Genomic DNA, 19,819 nt, shown 5'->3' with positions numbered 1-19,819 from the left:
TACAAAGCAATCATATATAACCTCTTATACCGGGGGTCGACAACCCGCGGCTCTAGAGCCGCATGCGACTCTTTAGTGTCGCCCTAGTGGCTCCCTGGAGCTTTTTGATAAATGTTTGAAAATGGATGGGGACAAGGGAGGAAAATATATATTTTTGTTTTAATATGTTTTTTGTAGGAGGACAAACATGACACAAACGTTCTTAACATTTGCCAATGCTGTAAAAATGTGTAGAGTAAATATTAAATGTGATAATTTCTGTCAACGAAGATTTACGTCATAGCCTGCGACACACGTTTCTATCAGCAGGGCGGGAAGCCAGGCAGGTGGCTTTTGTAAACAAACCGGCGGCTGTGTGATGGGCCATGGATCCCAAAGGGAAAAATAGAAAAATAACTGAGGAGAACAGAGGATTCAACGTTTCTTGGACCGAATCATTTGCATTCATTGCATTCATCTTACATGCCCGATGTTGAGAAGCTGACCAGTTTTGTCAGAAAACAGAAGTCACATTAAACGGGTAAGAACACAATCCTGTCATAGGCACATATTTAGTAAGTGGCTGATTTTATAAAGTGATTTCTGATTTTCGTCAGTATATATTTCGAATGACACTTCGCGATATTATTGTGTTTTGTTGCTCGGGTCCGAATGTTACAGGCATTTGCCTTGGACAGCTATGTAGGGTCAACTTGGGTGACCTTTGAACCAGGAAGTTTGTCCGGTGTGAAATACCTCGGGGCTGGAATGTTAAAATAAAGTTGGTTAGAAGCAACAGGTAACATTTTCCTTCTCTACTGAAGTCAGGTCGCCCTTACTACGGTTCGGAGCTGAATAACACTAACAAGTTAACACGAGGATAGTTAGCTACGTTGGTTAGGTAGATAGATCTATCTATCTACCCACCTGACAAGTTAACACGAGGATAACTACGATGGTTGCTTGTCAAAAGAGAAGAGGACAACTGCTGCGTTTTACCCTTGCACCGACTTGCTTGGCATTTGCACAGAAATAAAACTTAAACTGTATTAATTCGATTTTATATACTTTACCTTTTCAAAAGGCTGCTGTTTTATTTTTATAAATGCCGGCTGCGTTTTATTGCATTCTGTTTGTTGCCCAGATAAGGGGCACGTTTTGCACGGTCCATTTTGTTGTTGTTTTCTCGAATCCTGAAAATAAAAATGACATCAAAAATCGGAATTCTTTATTGCATTTCTTTAAATTCATCAAAGCAATGAAACATAATTTATTAATATTGTAATGAAGTTAAACTTGAGGCGCCACGGTACAACAAAGTAGTCGCGTGGTCCGTCATTCCCTACAGGATGCGCTGCACGGAAAATACATTTATAAATTTATAAATATATATAATAAATTTTGTCATGAAGGGTCATTATGTATTTGTAGCCAACTTAGTCATTTTGATAGTAGCTAATATTGATATGTACAGCATGTGTTTCCTTCATTATAAGGCTTATATAAGGCTTTTAATTTTTTGCGGCTCCAGACACATTTGTTTTTTGTTTTTTTTGGTCCAATATGGCTCTTTCAACATTTTGGGTTGCCGACCCCTGTCTTATGTAAACTACTAATAAACAAACGTTAGAAAACCTGTGAATGACTTTCTAAACTACAATTTTTACCATTATTAGAGCCCTCTAGAAAGGAAATAACACCCCACCAGTCAAGGTTAGATCAATTCCCAGGGGCCCTTGGACTCGGACTTCAGTCTGATGACTTGAAAATACTTGATTCCTTTGAATCTGCCTCACTGAATGCATCTATTAACTCCCAATCAGGTTTAAGAGTAACAGCCTCGGTAGTGATGCATCATGCTGTACGGGCGTTTAGAGAGTGAGGAACTCCGGCGCATAAAGTAAGGTAGGTGTGGTCACGGATGTGGATGTAATATTTTACTCCTCATAAAGTACAATTCTGCGGCCCACACTTAGCACCATTATGAAACAAAAATTAAGCACCATGCCTAATTATCAATGTTTAAATTCAATCTTCTTACGCAACAATTTCTTTAAACTCAATGGGGTTACAAAGCCAGTTCAAAACTACATTGTCATTTGGGCAGATATCAAAAAGTAACATAAAAGCACCGTAAAATAGAAAAAACTAACCAACAAAGGGTTATCTTAACTCTTAATATAAGCTTCTATGCTAGGACCGTTTTAAAAATACGGCCATTAAATGGGTCACATTGACCGTGTTTGTAGCCCTGCTAAAATAGCAGTTAGCTTGTTTTGCTTTTAAATGGCAGCATTTGCGAGACTGCACCATCAGGTTATACAGTTGTTTAAAAACAAAAGTTTGACTCACCGCTGAGTGTATGGTTACTAGTTTTGAGTCAGTGAATTTCCAGTACACAGTAACTTGTAAACTGGGCGCCAAATAAGATGAGCTAAATAGAACAGCTAGGTGATTAGGTTCAGACAACACCACACATCTATACTACAAGCAGTTCAGAATCAATGTTCATCAAATAACGTCCAGGATGCATACTGGAGACCAGGGGAGGGCAAAACGTTTGATTCATGGGCCCCACTGGATTAAAAATCCTGTGTGTATATGCAGTAGGTGGTCATCAAACAGACCTACATACTGTACTTGCTCATGGTGAAATTAAATGAAAACACAACACATACGCATCACATAAATCAACTACTACTACTAAGTGGGTGATAAGCATAACATGGAAGTTAAAAGTTGTATTTCCAAAATACCCGCAAGGCATACTGGGTAGTCCAGCCATCAAGAGCATGTTAACTCCTTATTGTTTACTACTTTTACAACCTCCTCAGGGCTCTACATTAAAAACAAAAATGACTTGCCCATCGGGAATCCTTAAGGTGAGAACTACTTGCCCGAACTTGCCCCATGTAAAATGAAAAGACCGCCATAATGATATCATGTAATTTTTGTGGCATCACATGAGAATCTCAAATAAAGATGAAATGATTATCATTTCTTGTGGTTGTTTTCCTACATGGGTCATGACGTTGCATGGAAATCTGGATTGTCAAGAGACTTCTAGGCACTTTGCCTTGATAAATAAAAGTACATTACATTTTTAATCCAGAAAAAAATGGTCAAACAATAATTTGCGAAGCAAAAGGTGAGAAAAATACACAGAGAAATGGAACCGCTAGATTTTTGTAGCTTGTGCAAAATCAGCACTTGGTACTGGATCTAATCGGTGGTGTTTCATTGTGACCACTTCAAATTGTCACAGCAATGTGATTAACTCACCTGTGCCTTCATTTGATTTGCTGCCGCTAATAAAATACTTGTTTAGGAGGCACTGTTTCATCACTTTTTGGTGTTTTTTCCTTCAGAAGTTGTTGAAGAATTAGACGATGTTGGCAGGGACGCCATGATAGATGTTTTCGTAGTCAAACGATCGCTGATTGGTTGATCGCGAAGAAGAACGGGTGTGGGTAAAACGCGGACCGCGGTCTGAATAAACAAATCTGATTGGTCCATTTCAAGATTTGCAAGGATTGCTTTGCAAATTACCACCGGAATTACGCAGTCCGTGTTTTACCAACACCCAACAAGAACCGCTTAAAAAAAAAAACTCTTTTCAGTATGGAATGCCAAAGTGCACTTGCCCGATGGGAATATCACTGATTGGATTTACTTGCCGGAATTTTTTTTAACTTGCCCCGGGCCATCGGTACATCGTTATTGTCGAGCCGTGCTCCTCAACATATTTTGCAATCAAGCAAAAATGTGACCAAAACAGAAAATGTTGGGAGAAGGACTACCACAAGCTACCCAGCATGTTTTGCGGTGGCATTAAAGGTGTTTTTTTTTAATGGGTATTATCCATAGATATTGTGCGTTGTGTGTGTTGATGTGCTGTGTGTGTTCGGACCAGTGTGATGTGAACTTCCTCGGGAGGGATTGGGCGTGTGACCAATCACAGCGGAGTGGATGGAGTAAACTGTTTGGTTTGGAAGCAGGACGTCTGTGGAAACATTGCAGAAAGAGGTGCAAAATCTGGAAGATCTAGAAAGATTTCTGTGCTGGTTATTGTGTGTAGCTGCTCTATAGGAGTCCACAACTCAATACAAACGGCAGAAAATTAGAGGAAATTCCCGATGGACCAGATTAAGATGCCTGATTGATAAATAATGAGAAATAATTCAATTTCAAGATAATTTCAAGATTATTTGATAGAATTTAACACAACTGGTAATGGTTAGGCCAGCAGAGAAGGCTTTGCTGGCCCTGAGTGCACAGCATTGGTAGTTGTGATATTTGTTCTTGTATGAATTCATTATGAATGAATTATTATTAAATATTAATTGAGTTTATTCACCTTCACCCCATTTTAGAGTGCTTTATTCCAAGTGGTGCAGTCCCCAAATGGGATTGAGGATGTTAGCATTAGCCCACAGTCACTGCTTTCAAATACTTAAGATGTGTTCTGGTCCACAGAGAATAAAGTAGCATTTACAAACGCAGCGAGAGGTGGAATATAAATGTCACAGTGTGTTTTGTGCTGTGATACATAAGCTAGCATGGATGTCCAGTCAACATTTGCCTTCTTTTCTTCAAAAGGGCATGAAATCGCGCCTTGAAAGACTGCAAAGAAGAACTTTTGACCGCGTTTATTTTGTATGAAATGCAGGGCTATAAAGGCCTCCAGACTGCAGTCCATTTTCTCATTTGAGGCATCAGTGTGCTCCCTCGGATAATCATTGACAGCAGCATGTGGTCTTGACAAAGGTGGAAGAAAGACCACCATGACACAAACACCATGGTACCGTAGAGTCGATGATGGCTAACTGGATCTACAGCAGCGCTTCCTTTCAAAGCACCACCGAATGAAGAGTTGAATACTTTTCTATGGAGTGATGTCATGAATGCAGTCTTTCAGTTAGCGCGGCGAGCAGCTGTTTCTCTTATCATAACCACTGGAAACTCTCACTTTCCTTTCTCATTTTTCTGCAGCTCAGCAGGAAATGTTGTCAGAGCGCGACCGATAGCACAAACTAACCCGCTCCGCTGACCTTTTAGCAGCTAGTTACACATTATAAAAGAGAACTTGATCTCTGCTGGGTGTATTTGAATGAATTAGGGCTTATTTTTCAGTCAAATTTGGTCAATATAAGACTTTTTGTGATGTTTTGGGGTCACACACAATAAGAAATATCCAAAATCATCAGCAATCCAAAATAATGAGAACATTTTTATGGAAAATAATGACTTATCACATGAACATAGTGTGACAAAATAATGAGGCAATGTCAAGCGGGTGTAAACTATAAATGGCAGCTGTGCATGTGGAATTTTTGTGGTTCACCATATTGTAGGTAATGATTTTCATGATAACCAAGGTGTAATAATAACATAGGCTCACCTGTAACTTAAGTAACCTCCATGTGGAGCTTTTGTTGGTTTAATGTTTAACCAACAAAGTATTCAAAGTCAACATTGTATCAGTCAAACGTCACACTTGACCTGCTTTTTCATTGCTTACACAACTAGACGCCCCCCTCACACCACAACATGTTCCCAGCCAAAGTAAACAGCGACTAAAAACACACTGAAGCTTCCCTTCATGCAGTAGTTCTCAGTTATTTTCATGCCCCCTTGGGGGGACAGAAATTATTATCTGTACTGTGCAGACTGAACTCAAAACTGAGTTCTGGCAGTTCTGCACTAATATTGAAAGTACCTCCTGCATCTCACCACCCCACTGACAGTTCTCAGGGGGCCAAAGTGTGACCTCTCTGCAGCCAAACCACCAGCAGATGGCGCACAAACATTGCATTGTGTGTGTATATATGTTGACTTTACTGGAGATGGAGTGTGATGACATGTTTATGTACTGTGGAGGGAAACAGGGTACACTATGCCATAAATTTGGTCATAATTATTAGAATTATTCAATATCCGGAGCTCCACCAATACATGTTTCTTGTTGTTTAATTTTGCAAATTGTAGGAATGACCCATACAAACAAACCTACATTTATCACACTAGGATAATACATTCACACTCAAAAAGTGGCCGTTGCTTTCAAAATAGTGTTTGTAATAGTGCTTCCATCAAATAGAGTCAAAATAAAAATGAAAGATGAAACATAATAATAATAACATAAAGTGTGTCCAAAGTACGGCTCAAGGTCAATTTCCTGATGACTGCTCGTGTTTTATTGGCCCTTGGTGTAACATTCAGCCACCCTGCCCCTGAGTGAGTGTCCAGAACGCTAGCCGTCAAGCTATTCTTAAAGGGGACCCGCACTTTTTAGGGGAATTTTGCCCATCACAATCCTTATATTATTATTTTTTTCCTTTTTCTGTGCATTATAATGCCAGAAATGTAGTTAATATGAGCTAGGTAACAATGCAAGTCATTGGGATACACCTATTTCGACTATGAAACCTTCTAAAAAAACCCTCTAACAGCGTTTTATCATTTAATATACATGATGTGATCATGCAGGAACAAGTACATTCATGATAACATGTAATACTTACATACACTACCAAAATTGAGTGCTAGGTATCCACTCTTGCAAACCACTAGCGAGGCGTTATGTTAGTCCACCATGTAGTTTTTTGTGTTAAATGCCACAATAATAATATTACATATATTGTTGTATAATAGGTATTTCCCATGCTAGCTCATATTCATTGTTTTACTCATGCTTGAATACACAGAACAGGGAAAGAAATGTGTTTGCCTTTTCACCAAAAACATACTTCATTTTGATGTATTTTTTGTATGATGTAGTACTGTGGTTATGAATGTAAGAATTGCATTCATTGAAACATGGTGTGTAACTTCTAGTGGATGATGTGTGTTGTGTGTTGATTGCAGCGACACAGCAGAGTGGAGAAGGCCACTAGTGCTGGAGTGTGTAGATTGTTAACATGCTGTGTGTGTTTGTTGATAATAGCATGGCCATGGGGTCACAGAAAAGTGTGTGCTTATGCAATCATTGGCTGCTGGAATGTTTATTACCTTGTGATGGAACATCTTCAGCACCTATACTTTGACTGGACACATTATGGACACCCTTAGACGTAGATTCACTTCTAAGTCTGCTGAACTAGACTTTACTGAGTTGGAGTCCATTACTCTGTTCTGACTGGTTATGGCAGCACGGTCCACAACATGCATGCTCTTGCATCAACTCATTGATTATTTGTTATGAAAAACTTTTATCAAGCCGTCTGCTTTTTGGGCAAACTATTTGACCAAAACAGCTTCCAAAAGTGGTATCTCAGACCAGGCTATGGCATCTTCTGTTGCCTCACTGATTGCCTTGAAGCTTCCTGTTGGCCATTCTGGACAACACGCTGCACAGGCTGGTCAGGCAAACAATGAAATGCTTGACTGTCCTTTCATTTCCACCAATAGAGATGATGGGCTGCGCTGGCATGTGTTGTGCAGATGTAATTAGGTACACCCACTGCTTCCTTGGGAGGTTGAAACCAGATGGTTTCAATGTGGGTTTGTTAAAGCCGGCCCTCCCCAATGTGGAGCCCGAGGTGAAAATTTGCATTATCCCAACACTCATTGCTGAATTGGAGTGACAAGTGTTCCCGAGGCCGGTTATTCATGTCCAGGGTAACACCGAGACTGGTTGGAAAGTTCCAGACTTCCAGGGTCCTCATCAGGTTTCAAGACTGGAATAACCTGGATCTGGGTGACTCCAGTTGAGTAGATGACCGTGAAGAGACAAGTTGGTGTGAGGTATTGCGTTGGCTGTTACTTCTGGAATATGATGCTGGGCAGGTGAAGCAGAAGATTCCATGCTTTCCTATAACAATGTGTGAAATCCAAATCTTCCACTGTATCCAATCAGTGAGTGCGCCTAGCCAAGTCCAGAGAGTCTGTAGTCATGCCTGGCTCGCCTGAATCTAAAAATGAGATATAAATGATCTGTATCTGTTCACCAATCGAAATGATCTGTATCTGGATCTGGATCTGGATCTGGATCTGGATCTGGATCTGGATCTGGATCTGGATCTGGATCTGGATCTGGATCTGTTCACCCATCTAAATGATCTGTATCTGGATCTGGATCTGTAATCTGTATCAGGATCTGTTCACCCATCTAAATGATCTGTATCTGGATCTGTATCTGTATCTAGATCAGGATCTGTTCACCCATCTAAATGATCTGGATCTGTATCTTTAATCTGTATCTGTTCACCCATCTAAATGATCTGGATCTGTATCTTTAATCTGTATCTGTATCTGTTCACCCATCTAAATGATCTGTATTGGTATCTGTACTTGGAATGGGTGGGGCAAAAACTGGAAGTGGGCCTGGTTTAACTTGAAATGGGCGAGGCTTACATCAGTACATCATTTTAAGTCTGACATTGACATGGGTTGATCAGGAGTTGCTGTACTTATTATTATGCTGCTATATGTGTACTGTGTATGTGTGTAGGTGATCTGTAAGACTTTTATTATTTCATTATTTGTTTAATGAACTGTGCAAAGTTGGTGATTCATGCAACCATGCAATGATAACCAACCATGCAAGGGAAATAATCTGCCAGTATTTTTCTCAAAAAACACAGTGTTCAGTACTTCAAGCAAAATATAGCAGAGTGTTTGATGCAGCTACTGAGCAGGTGTACCTAATGTTATGGCCACTGATGCATTAGTGACTGAGGAGCGCTGTCATGTCAACGCAACACAAGCCGTGTTTAACTTGCCAATTGCAACGTGTACGTGAATGAGGCACCGCTCAGCTGTTCTTTTTGTGTATGCTTTGGTTTTAATATCTTTTATACATCACTTTCATTAAAAGTGCTTTACAAATAATTATTACAGTGATACTAATTCAATTCATTTTTTATTATTATGCTTGCTTATTGTGCTTTAACCCTCTAGTCCAATAATAATATGGGACATGTTGATGGATATCATTTAAATGTTGCATCAGGCTAGCATTTTGCTAATCAGGCACTTATATAATATAATGTAATCATCCTTTTCAAGCCTGCTCGCACTCAGAGTCAGCTTTGCAAGAGAGGTAGAGGCGGGGGGTTGTCACAAGCAAAATGCAAATAAGGTCGGGACTATCCAGTGAGGCGGGCAATTATTGCATAAGTTCTCTTGTGGTGTAATTGCTGCTAATGAGAGGATGAGATGATCAATTATTGTCATATACATGAAAAAGACCACAATACAGCTGCTGAAGTCAGCCCTAGCACTAGAAAACACATCCTTAATATTATCAACAATACTATACAATACATGACACAATATTTAAGAGTGGGTGCACCACAGGGACCCATCTTGAGTCATTTACTGATTGATTTTTATTTTATGTTTGAGCACTGTTTGAATGTGCTTGATTTTTTGGTTTATTTTTGCTAGGAAGCAGTTGAAGCGCCGCCTTCTCTGGATCTTATAAATGTGTGCAGGTGTGCCCTGCTTTGTCGGCGTCGTCTGCTCATGCTGCCTTGGCTGCTGCAGGCTCGTCTCAACCTCCTCGTTGTGCTCCTGAGCCAATCAGCTGCTTCTCTCTGAAGCTGAGCAGCAGCCAGGGTTTTTCTTTGCTTGTTTGTGCTGGTGTGACGGGCTATTTTGTTTAGTTTTGTTTTCTTGTTTAGGGGAGCAACGAGGTGACAACATGACGGCCCTGTTTCGGGTTGGCTCGTCCACCTCGCCTCACTTTTGTTTATTTTGGCACTTTGGGACCCAGGAGGTTTTTTTTTCTTTGTTTTTTTTCATTAATAAACTTGGGTGACTTGATTTTCTGGCTTCCTGTATACTCATTGAACATTGTCGTAACAATTTCTTCTTGGCTACAAATGTACATTCATTTGGGAATCATAATGAAGTCAACGTAGTCATCCGTGTAGACGTTTTGTTTAAACGTGGCTCATCTTTGAAGTGCAGCTCAAACAGACAAAGCCAACTAATAAAAACCTTAACAATTTAGTCGGTGACTCACTGCACTCATGACAGGAAGTGGCAGCATCTTGACTGATGGTGAAAGTACAATAATTGAGTATTTCATTACTTCCACCAAGGAGGCTATGTTTTTGCAGGCGTTTATCTGTTTGTTCCAAATAACCTGAGTTGTTCCTGAGTTCTGAATTGAATTGGATGAAAATTTCAGGAATCGTCAGAAATGGAATGTGGAAGAACTGATACAGTTTTGGGGGTGATCCGGATCACCATCTGGATCCAGGAATTTTAACATTGCAAGATAGGACCATTTTCGCTATTTCTGCATTTAACGCCACAAAAAATGGGCGAGGAGCTCAGCCATCCGAGGGGCTCAGAGTAGAGCCGCTTCTCCTTCACATCGAGAGGAGTCAGTTGAGGTGGCTCGGGCATCTAGTCCGGATGCCTCCCGGACGCCTTCCTGGTGAGGTGTTCCGGGCATGCCCAGCCGGGAAAAGGCCCCGGGGCAGACCTAGGACATGCTGGAGGGATTATGTCTCACAGCTGGCCTGGAAACGCCTTGGTGTCCTCCTGGTGGAGCTGGAGGATGTGGCCGGGGACTGGGAAGTCTGGGCTTCCCTACTAAGACTGCTGCCCCCGCGACCTGGACCCGTATAAGCGGAGGAAAATGGATGGATGGATGGAAAAAATGGTCAGAGAACTTGGAAAAAAATGGGTCAAGTTTCCAACGGTGGATGAGTGATTAGCATGTTGGCCACACAGTCAGGAGATCGGGGTTTGATTCTCCGCTTGGGCATCTGTGTGTGGAGTTTGCATGTTCAACTCCAAATTGTCCATAGGTATGAATGTGAGCGTGAATGGTTGTTTGTCCATATGTGCCCTGTGATTGGCTGGCGACCAGTCCAGGGTGTACTTTTCTAGAAGCGATCAAATAGCAAATTAGCAAGACTCTGGCACTTGAAATGCCCCCAGTGGTTCCTTTTCAAGGTCATATTTGTAATTTGTCAATGTATGATGATGAAAAAGTGAGTCAAAGTGAAACTCAAGGCTCATGTCACTGCTGACTGATGACGAAGTCCTTATTTCTGATTGTCTGTTTAGGATGAAGGATGGACCAAAGGCGCCATGGAGAAACAAGGCTAACACGCGCAACAGGTGAGAAAAGAACGTTGTACTTTTGATGTCCACGCTTACACTCAATCACCAGACTACTATACTACACAGTTGTTAACTTCTAATAGGATTTTTTTGTTGAAGCAAAAAGAAGCATTGCATCAATATACGTATAATGATTATAATAATGATAATAATAATGCTGAGTTATGCTGAGTGAGAACAATGTGTTGGTGATGTGCTAGCGGCTGTGTGTGTAGGTGTTATAGTGGCTGTAATATGCTAACGATCTGGCTCGACATCGCTTAGTTTTTTTGCATATTTGGCAGCGTCAGCTTCTCTCATTTGTTTTTTTTGTTGGAACGCTCATAAAAAGCCCAAAGGGGAAGAAGAAGGTGGAAGACACTCAAGACGATTGCATGCGTCTGCCAGCCTGACAGTGACATCACCACACTGCTGTAGCTCACTAGCTAACATTGTCATTAAAAAAGAAGCAGTGTGGACAATTCATGTGCAGATTAGCTTTTCATATCCCCCGATTTGGACACTTGGAATCATAGCAACGTGTGTACAAAGTGTATTCAGTCAGTGTTGTTATGGCGTGCAGCTAAATTACACGCCTCATTAGAGGGTGCATCTTTTAGCATTTTTGTCAAAGATTCCAATAGACGGCACACGGGGTGCTTTTGTGTGCACACTTGCAAAAAATGAGATGGTAAATGAGGACTGGAGAAGTTTTCACCTTGTTTGTGGTCCTCCGCTTGTGAAATTGACAGCAAACGTGAGAAATTCTAACCATCCAATCTGCTGTCACAAATATTCCATGTTTCCCCTCGTCATCTTCTGCATCGCTTAGGAGGAAATGGAAAGACTTCCCATTGTGAACTCAGGCAGAAAACCATCTATTCTGCTTGCATTAATGATGAGCACACAGTTTGCCTGTTTATTCTGCTACATTCCGTCAGTGAAGCACACTACAATCAGTGTTGCCAACTTGGAGATTTTGTCGCTCGATCTGGCAACATTTGACGACACATTTTCCCAAAAGCGACGACCGATAAATCTAGCGCATTTGCTGGTATTTGGGGACTTAAAAGTGAAAGCACGTATTGTTCTGCAGTGTACAGTCGGCTTCCACGACACACTGCGAGCATGATTTTAATGAATCAAGTTTATTTCTACTTCTAAATGTAATTAAGGTGTTTTAGTCATTTTTAGGTTATGCTTTTTTCCTTTTTCACATTGTACATATGCAAATGATATGTAAATTAGCTACTTTCCTGACCAAAAAAAAAGCCTCAAACTGGATCTATGTAGCAAAGACACGATTACTGCGCGCAATTAGCATACATTTTTTGCGCAAATGATTACATTGGTGAAGCTGTTGTGAAACTCGAGGCTAATTTACCACCTGACACGTTAGAATATGGTCCACTGACTTTTTACGCCACGTGGTTAAAACACAGCCTCTAAGTGGAATTTATTGGCCAGGACACGGAGCGCTGTGACATTCCCACCATTGCAATGATGTTATTAAGGGCTCTAAGTGAGATGGAACACCTCATTAGGCTAATGATGGCACTGAACAAGGGAGGAAGGCTGCTTTCACCTTGTGAATCTATCTGCACTATAGCTATCTGCTGTATCTATATTCTACATAAGGGGGATTGCCTCGGGTAGCATCTGTTTTTTTGGTTGACTCAGAAGGTTTACGCCAAAATTCCATCTCCATTTGCATTCGCTGGTTAGGGTACAATATGGTGCGCATTTTGCTGTGTTGTTAGGGTTAGGGTTACCCTAACAGTGTGTGAGCCGAGTCATGTTTATACCAAACGTCAAGAATCGCATCTTCAATGAAGGTAAAAGTAACCTTACATGTTCATTTATGCTTTTTAGTCATCATCCATCCTTTTTCTATGCTGCTTGTCCTCACTAGGTTGGCAGGGGTATGGTGGAGAACATTTATATGTAGTTATATGTTTTCTGTGTGTAAAACTAGATTAGAGCTGTCCTATCTAGTATGACTGGTGAGTCTTTGAGCATGAAGTGATGACGAAACATTGAAACAGTCCAGTCATGATGGATCGAATGCCCTCAGAGGACAATGGCCTGTAAAAATATAATTTTAAATGATAAAAATTTTAATGTTAGAATGGACGAATTGGATTTACGTGATTTCTTTTTAGAGGACCTGATTCCAATAAGAGTCAGACCTTCTGGAACGGATTAATGATGCAAACCAAGGTTTCACTCTAGTTTATTGCTAAGTCCTTCATCTCATCCCTCACACATTGGAACGGGAGCGCATTCCAGCTGTGCATGTGTGTGTTTGGACCCCTGAAGCAGCGAGGAAGGCAGCAACGTTCAATGAAGTCAGGTTATTTACACACATACATTAACACGGCAACTTAAACTGGCACCAAGAAAAATACTACACGTGAGGAGCCAAAAATACTGAACAGAAGTCAGTAGCTTGAAGGTGGGGTGATGATAAATATATACCGAAAGAAATAAAACACAGCACGACCCAGAGACGACAATACGCCAGCAACAAAGACACGGAGCTGCATGGCATACAAACAGAGCTAAGTGTACATAACGTTGCCACCGAGCACCGGAAGACCAATAAAAACGTATTTTGACAAAGTTTGACTTTTTTTTTTACACACAAAACAGACACACTATAAACCTTGCTATCCTACCTCCGCTGGATGTTCCCAGTGTCACAGCCTAGCTCTGAAAATGAGATGTGGGTGCGGTCCAAGCAGTCCAAGAGGAAGCTTTGGTAATCCTACACTTGACCAAACTTACTTAAGATTTGTCAGATCGTTGCATAAGACTTTAAAACGTGATATATGGGTCCACTTGTATATGTGATATATGAGTCTGTATAAGCCGTAGGGTTCAAAACGTGACAACAAAGTAGCGGCTTATTCATCTGAATGATAAGACATAGGAAAATTAAACAAGCAAGAAATGTGACACCAACATTCATAAACATTTGTTAATCATATTTTATCATCATATTTTGTCACCATTTCTACCATTTCTATCTACACCAAAGATGGTTTCATGAGATGACCTGATATTGTGTCCTTTCTGTAGATGAAAATAACTTTTGCTGACTTTACCGTATATCATGACATCATATGGCCACACACACACACACACACACACACACACACACACACACACACACACACACACACACACACACACACAATGTGCTCACTCAGCACTTTCCCATATGAGTGCTCAATAAATGAATTATCCCCCCAGGAGATGTCTGTTGAATGTGAAACAAAAGATCAAACGGCTGGAGTGATGAAGAAGCAGTGAATCCTGTGTGAAAACTTTGTTGTGGTTTGATGCTCATCAATAATAATATAATAATAATCAAACAAAGAAAGGTAGGAAGGAGAGACCATCAAGTGACAGCAAAAGACACCAGGAGAATAAGATCACGCCCATAGAAACTTCTTTTTTACACTAATCCAGCCTGGATGCTGCTGCTACACAGGTTCAAAAAACTCTCCTGATAGCTTGTGGTTGACATCCCTTCTGATTTCAGATTAACATTTACAACAAAAGTGACTGTTTTTGTTCATTATTAGATTTGCATCAGCTACATTAACCCTCCCCATCTCTTGACTTGTCATTGTTCACTTGCATCAGTCAAGCAAAAGTAGTACAGGAGGTTTCTTGTAACTGTGCTAAATATTTTATGTAAGATGCTGCTGACTAAACAAAGAAAAGGCCATTGGTGGAGGTAAAAACATACCAAAGCTGCTTCTAAAATGCAAACATATTAAGTGCTTTTATGGCTACTTCTTCTCTTGTCATATTTTGTCCTGAGAGTTTCATTAAAGCAAAGCCAGTGTCGTTATGCTAATTCAACAATTCCCTGTGCCCTTGAAATAAAGGAAAGCAGCATGAGGACGAGGCTGGCTAACGTAATGTAACACTGCAGGTATCCTTATTATCTAATAAATAATACAAATATCCTCTATAATATAATATAAATTTCCTTTATACCAACAATTCCCAACCGGGGCTAGGCATTCTCCTGGTACTACGTGAGAAATTTACAGGGAGTACATGGAAACCTTTAATTTCTAAGATGATAAGTAAATATTCTCAGTCATTTCATATTAAGCCAGACAATAAAATGGAACGTATGTGCTACAAGTAACATTTTTGTGAGGGCTTTAGCATCAAAATAGGTATTTCCCATGACGTCTGTTGTTAGCTAGCTCATATTAACTTGTTTTCTCGCGCTATAATGAACAGAGAAGGAAAATAAATTATGTGGTCATGTTTCAAATTAGGTTTGTTACGGGAAAGATGGGCAAAATTCCAAAAGTGCATTTCCCCTTTAAGTTCCGAATAAATAAACTGGAGGTAGTTAAGTAGTTAGCTCGCTAGCATGCTATGCAGATGTCTCTTGCATCTTTGCAGTAATACTGAAGTGTAAAGAAAGAATATAATAATGCTAAAAAAAAGACTTTAGAAGGTCATAAACATGTTTTCTTTGCTCTAACTTAAAAAATACTCCATCTATTAGCATTAAATCCTGCCTTGCAAAAAATTTGCTGACTATGTTGGGGTCTAGAACCAATTAACCTTAATAAACAAGAAACTGTACAGTGGGACCTTGTTAGAGTACGCCCCAGTTAGCATGTTTTTCAGTTAACATAGGAAATTTACAGCAACATGTTTGGTTTGCATACGTTTTCCGGTTAGTGTGTTTTGTCGTGTTATTGATAAACTGAGTGACTCTTAATGTGTTTTTCTTACAAAATGACTTTGTTAGTAGTATTACCTTAGCGGTTTTATAGTTTTACAACAATAGTTTTACATCCATAGAAGAATTCTACATGCATATAAATAACAAATTAAAGTAATTAACAAGCATTTAAGGTTATTTTTACCTTCATTGAAGACGTGATAATTGCCAATGACACAATCACCAAGTTTGTGTTCTATCATACTTTTTTAATCATACTTTTTCAAATTATGTAGTGTTTCTGACCTTATTTATCAAATGTTGGCACTTTCAACTTTCTTTGCCTACATTTTGGGTCATTTTGCAGCCGTGATTGAGAGAAGGTGTTACTCGTGTTGATCTTGCTGCCACTTTAGGCTCCAATTTCGTGGTGTGGCGCAAGGTGGCGAAGCGTGGCGCACCGGACACAGTGGTTATTGGTCCAGCGCACCACTGTGGCAGCCAATTTGCTAATTTGGTAGACTGGGCTGCTCCGATATGGGTTTGCCGGCACACCACGAGGAGGTGTCCACATTTTCAGCTAGGTGCAGTGACAATTTTGTGACAAAACAGTGCACCAGTTTGCTCATTTGCATACTAACAGCGATTGGATGTTTACTGAGGTTAACACACAAAGTAAAATTGCAAAGTGCGCTGTCCACACACCGTTGCTGCGGCGTAGGCCTGCGCCTGGTCGACGAAAGTAGAGGCCTGTTCATTTCATCTTCCATGTGTGTTTTATGAATTTCTAATTGTTTTATATAAAACTATGATTGATATGTGCTGAATGGATTAATTGGATTTACATTATCTCCTATGGGAAAAAATATATATATAATACAGGATCAGGCAAAATTATCTGACGTTTGTAGCTTAAATAAAAGGCAAATAAAGTAAAGAAACAAAGTTTTCATTTTTTGAAAAGTACATATAATGCCATTATGTTTCATTGTGTTTTAAAAATCAAATCGGTTCTGGCGGTGCGAGGTCGGCCGGTTGATTTTTGTTTCAGTGCAGATCCAGTAGCTCTGAAGTTGGTAACCCATAACAAGATGGTGTTTGGAGATGGTACGGGACCATGTCTACCAAGATTGAGGTGCAAATGGAATGCTGGTTGTGTGGTAGTTACAGATTTGTTTGTTTTGATAAACGTTTCCCCAATGAAAGCGCGATGCTCACCAGTCCAATTCATGGCAGCAACTGAAAAAGAAACGAAAAACAATGGCATTACAAGGAAACAAAGCAAAATTGCCATTATATGTATGTACTTTTTGAAAATAAAAATCACTTTTTTGTTTCTTTACTTTATTTGCCTTTTATTTAACCTACAAATGTGTCAGATCATTTTGCCTGACCCTGTATATATGTATACACTTTACATTTCGGTATATATCGAGTCAGACCTTCTGGAAGGGATTAATGGTGCTAATCAAGGTTCCATTGTTCAAACATCCTCTCTGATTATATCAGACACAGTGTCAGAGTGGACCCTTCTTTCTTTCCACTAAACATCACTCCTTGGAGTGTGTAAAAAAACAGAAAACCACAATGAATGAAAAGTGCACTTCAAAAGAAACCCACCACAAACTAATTTTTTCATCGTGAAATGTGAGGTGGAGGTTGCTTTTACGCTCATCATCGCCGTCGTCATCAGCAGCACTTTGTTGTCATTCATATTGTAATGTTTTCATTCAAAGCACACACGCTCGCATAGTGGCAGCCTGCGCCATCAAACACTTCACAGTGCTGTGTGCCAACATCTCCACGCTCGTCTTTCTGTCTGTGACTAACGTCTGCCCAGACATTCTAAGTCCACCATAGTTGGACATGCAAGGCTCCATGTTCCATTTTCCCAATAGGAAATCATGTACAGTGAGTTCATCTGTTCCTGGGTCAAGCTGTGGCCATCATATAATCTTTATCTATACAGGCAATGATATTTAACATTTGCAGCCTTTCCATAGCGAGGAGAAGCCGCATTGGTTTTTGTTGATTAGCAGAAAGTCAAATGCAAGATATTTTGCTGAATGAATGAATGAGTTTGACTGCTAAATTGGAGGATCATATACCCAAGCTCACCAGGAGGTGATTAGACTTTTACAACAAAGTATCTGAACTTATCCCGGAGAAGGTTAGAGTGCGAAATTTCTGGGAGTTAAAAAAGTATGGAGAGAAGACAGGCAAATTAAAAGGTTTTCAATATTGGACCTGTTTTTTTCTAGCCTAGCCAGTCTGCATGTCGTGGAAATGAACTTGTTAGCTTAACGTCCATAATGAAATAAGATAGCAGAGTGTTAGCCTACATCTCACTCCTTTTCACCAACATTTAGTCAGTGCAGGTAAATGTTTAGCATCTGTTATTAAATGAGTTGCACCCCCCCAGATTTAACAACAATTTAGCAGCAGCCCTGTCTCCCCATTTCTTAAATTTAGTGTCATTTAGTGTTCATTGTTTCGTATCACTGCATATACGTATATACCCTATATATGCAATACTGATTCCATTTCAACTTGATTTGCTTGTTGGAAGATTTGAAAGTTAATGTACTGTATATGTAAGTTTTTGAAGTCTTTAATAAATGTTTAAAAGCCAAAATATATCATGTGGCATACCCCAGGGTTCAGTACTGGGGCTCAAACTGTTCAACTTATACATAAACGATACCTGTAAAGCCGCTACAACTTCAACTTTATTTGCTTATTGGAATATTTAAAAGTTAATGTACTGAATAAGTTTTTTAAGTCTTTCATAAAAGTTAAAAAGCAAAATATATCATGTGGCGTACCTAAAAAAAAGGGTTTGATAAAAACAGATTATCCTAGTCAAACTAAAATAATGCTATTACCAAATAGCAGAAAGAACACAAATAGACGGCGTTGGGCATTGACACAGTGAATGAAAATGAACTGAATGGTGTCATAATAGAGTACAAAATGAGTGGAAATCCTACATTAAAAATATTCAATATAAAGTGATGAAATATCTCAATATTGAATGAAGCAAAATTAGTACTAATACAAATTTCTGAGCTGGCAAATGGAACATGTTGAATGTGAAATGAACAAATATTAGCTTGGATAGGCTCCAGCATACCCCGCGACCCTAGTGAGGATAAGCGGCGTAGAAAATGGATGGATGGGAATGTATTAGCAATTGATGGGATACAGGATGGAAAAAGCTGTATAAAAATAGATGATGACAGATAAATCCAAATAAATAGATGACAGAAATGTGTGTTCTGTCACAATGTGGCATGGTCATGGCCCTAGGTGGCCATGGGGTGGCCATGAAAAAAGAATTTTTCACCGCGGCGCAGGCAGGTGCTAGCAACCACAGCATAGGCAAACACGAACCAAAAGCAGCACAGCACCAAAAGAAGAAGAAGCACCACGGAGAGAGGAACTACGTGAGAATAGCGTGAGTAGATATGAATGCTCGATTTAATGAATGACAGACAGGAAATACATCAAAATCACAAAAAATGTTCGCACACTCTCCTGAAGAAACCGACTAATCACCAATGAGCACCAGTGGTGACCAGCAGCGTCCTTATTACGGATGTACAAAATGTAACATTTGAAGACGTCAGTTAAAAAGCCCACATCCATATGGGTACATTGATGATTATCCTTCATATAGTATATCATCACTTCATTTCTCTGCCCAATCAGTGTCTTAAATGCTGCATCCTCGCTTCCAGGCAATGTGTGCCACCTGTTTAGAGGACTGGACCCCCACCATGACACAGTGGGGGGGATTTAGCCAATGACCTTATTGTTTCTTTGATGGATGAGCAGGTCCCAGCAGGCGGTAGCGCTACAAGTAAAAATAAGAAAGGAGTGTTGGGTTCGACCAAGCACCCAGTCAACGCCCCTTGGGAGATCCACGTGGTGGGGGGTCAGCTTGTGGTGCTAATGACTTGTTGAAAGATGCTATGACACATGGACTTCCATGTTGACATATGGATTGATCGCCTTTATGTGCTGTAAACATCACCTATATATTTATATGTAACCTTTGCATGATAGAATGTT

General features: G+C 40.0%; 1 long non-coding RNA gene across 1 annotated transcript in view; it reads left to right on the top strand.

Annotated features, from left to right (window-relative positions):
* The first annotated feature begins 331 nt into the window (after nucleotides 1-331).
* The window catches only part of LOC131109213 (uncharacterized), a 26,701-nt gene continuing 7,213 nt past the window's right edge, over nucleotides 332-19,819 (top strand). The window contains exons 1-2 of the long non-coding RNA XR_009120708.1: nucleotides 332-520; nucleotides 11,008-11,061. This is a non-coding gene — a long non-coding RNA (uncharacterized LOC131109213). The remainder of the gene's footprint in view (nucleotides 521-11,007; nucleotides 11,062-19,819) is intronic.

Source organism: Doryrhamphus excisus, chromosome 21 (genome assembly GCF_030265055.1).
Source record: "Doryrhamphus excisus isolate RoL2022-K1 chromosome 21, RoL_Dexc_1.0, whole genome shotgun sequence".
Classification (NCBI taxonomy): Eukaryota; Metazoa; Chordata; class Actinopteri; order Syngnathiformes; family Syngnathidae; genus Doryrhamphus; species Doryrhamphus excisus.
The sequence above is the reverse complement of the archived record's forward strand: the minus strand, read 5'-3'. Positions and strand labels throughout refer to the sequence as shown.